The sequence below is a fragment of the Nuphar pumila genome, chromosome 16 (assembly GCF_984573655.1).
Source record: "Nuphar pumila chromosome 16, dmNupPumi1.hap1.1, whole genome shotgun sequence".
Lineage (NCBI taxonomy): Eukaryota > Viridiplantae > Streptophyta > Magnoliopsida > Nymphaeales > Nymphaeaceae > Nuphar > Nuphar pumila.
The window spans coordinates 83233783-83236094 of NC_143264.1; the positions used below are offsets into that span (position 1 = coordinate 83233783).

Below are 2312 nucleotides of genomic sequence, written 5' to 3' on the forward strand. Positions count from 1 at the left end.
TGACAGTAGGGTGAAGAAGATGAGCTTTTTGTTATCTGCCATGATTGGTAAACTATCATTAACCCAGGAGACCTGTATAAAATTGAGTGTGGAACCATGAACTTGCTGGATATCTCCCTGATAATAGGGTAAATAGCAACTGTGCCATTTCTTTGATGATCCTGAATTTGTGAAAACCAATGCTGTGGTTATATATCCATCTTCCTATGTGGTGTTTGCGTTCTTATTTGTTATCCCCACCCCTCCCTCCTCCCTGCTTTGATGAAATTTGTTGAACTTTAGGCTTACTACTTTATGCAACAGAATAGAAGGTTAACAGTTTGTTGGGGATGCGGAACCATCTGGCCAGTTTTGTGGTTTGAAAGCTTTCAACTTTTGTGATTATTGAGATGGGTTGAGTTTAAGTCTGATTCCTGACTGGGGAATGTATTGAATTGTGGGGCCAGCATCACACTCTTGTGCCAATTAGGACAAGTTGGTGCAAATTTGCAATTCCTGATGCTGAACCTGTGTAACTTGACACCAACATGGGGCAGTCAAACTGATTATGCTGAACTGCCAGAGTCTTAGCCACTCTAATCTCAAAACATAGAAATTGAGTGGACGCTAGTGTCTGAGTCTGGCTGCTATTGTGTTATTGTTAGAGTTGCATAGGTGATTGTGTGCATCCGTAATGTACGAGAAGTTAAATTTTTTTGATATTATCTTTTTGAGGATTTAAATTTTTTATTTAAGTGTCTTTTCTAGAACCTAACTCTCTCTCTCTCTCTCTCTCTCTCTCCAGGGTCCATACACTACAAAGGAACATGAAGAACTCTGCCATAACACCATAAAAGCCCTCTGCAATGCCGATTTATCCGAGGGGTTCTTCGTCCCTGGAAAAGATGTCTCCCTCCCAGAGACCACTATCCGTAATCCAAAGAAACCTCTCAGAGAGCTTGGTGGAAAACTTGTATCCCAGCGCTCCATCCTTGCCTTCTTTGCTGGAAACATGCATGGTCGAGTCCGGCCAGTGCTTGTTAATTATTGGGGAGATAAAGATGAAGACATGAAGATCTATGGACCTCTACCAAACCGAGCCTCTAGAAAAAATTCCTATATTCAGCACATGAAATCAAGCAGGTATTGCATCTGCCCGATGGGTTATGAGGTCAACAGCCCTCGGATAGTTGAGGCAATCTACTACGAGTGTGTGCCTGTGATTATTGCAGATAATTTTGTTCTACCTTTTGATGATATTTTGAATTGGAGCACATTTTCTGTGGTTGTGGCAGAAAAGGACATACCCAAGTTGAAGGATATTCTTATGGCAATTCCTTTGAGAAAGTACATTACTATGCATAATAATGTTAAGCAAGTGCAAAAGCATTTTCTGTGGCATAGCAAGCCTGTCAAATATGATATCTTCTACATGATCTTGCATTCTATATGGTTCAATAGATTGAACCAGATCCAGTCTTGATTAACCTTTCTGTGGCAGCCAGTTTTCAGTTTGACAGTTCTGCGAAGTTAAACGAGAATGACAGCCCTTTATTGTTGGATCAGGCAATGAGCTGACAAAATGTGGTGGTTGTACAGGAGGATCATATTTGACAGGGTATACATGCAATTTACGTGGTTCCTCTTCACTTAAAGGTATCTCTTTCTTTCCTTTCTTTTTATTTTGATTATTTGTTTCTCGGGTGACCTCAGTTTGAATGTTTGGCTGATTAGTATGCTCCTTAACCAGAGGTTTAATAGTATTTGATCTAGCGGTTATTAATGAGCATGTCTTTTCAAACAACTGCTGATTTAATGATCCTCTGTTGAGTGCCTTTATCTTTCATATGGGTGCAAGCTAAATTGACAAAGAAATTTATTACTATAGATTGCTGCATTAAAAATAACTGTTTCAGTGGTGAGAGATCAACTGTAAACTGACTCCTACTATGTGTTGGCATTTTACAATAAGGACGCCTCTTATAATTTCATTCTATAACACCTAGAGTGCTGGTTGTGGTTTGTGGGTGGGCCATGACTAGTATACACTGGTAATGCTTTGCTTTCAATATTTTATATGGTCAAAGAATAATGGCAGTTGGTATATTGGACATGTTCTAGAGTCCAGACTAACTTCATCCACCAATAGATATTAAAAAAGAAAGAAAGAAAGAGCCTGAAAGTTTATAAGAACTGGTAGAATATCTGCTCTAGTGGGAAGATTGTGCCTTCAGGAGGGGTAAGGCAAAAGATAGATGTGGAAAGGTAGTGCTTCATACACTAGGGTTTCCATTCAGACCTAAATAACTAGATTTCTGTAAAACACTAGGGCT

The 2312-nt window shown here is 39.4% G+C and overlaps 1 pseudogene across 1 annotated transcript; it reads right to left on the minus strand.

Moving 5' to 3' along the window:
- Positions 1-1073: 1073 nt before the first annotated feature.
- On the minus strand, positions 1074-1629 carry LOC149813880 (uncharacterized; annotated as a pseudogene). Its single transcript, XR_016428198.1, has one exon. The product of XR_016428198.1 is annotated as an uncharacterized LOC149813880 (transcript).
- Positions 1630-2312: the final 683 nt, after the last annotated feature.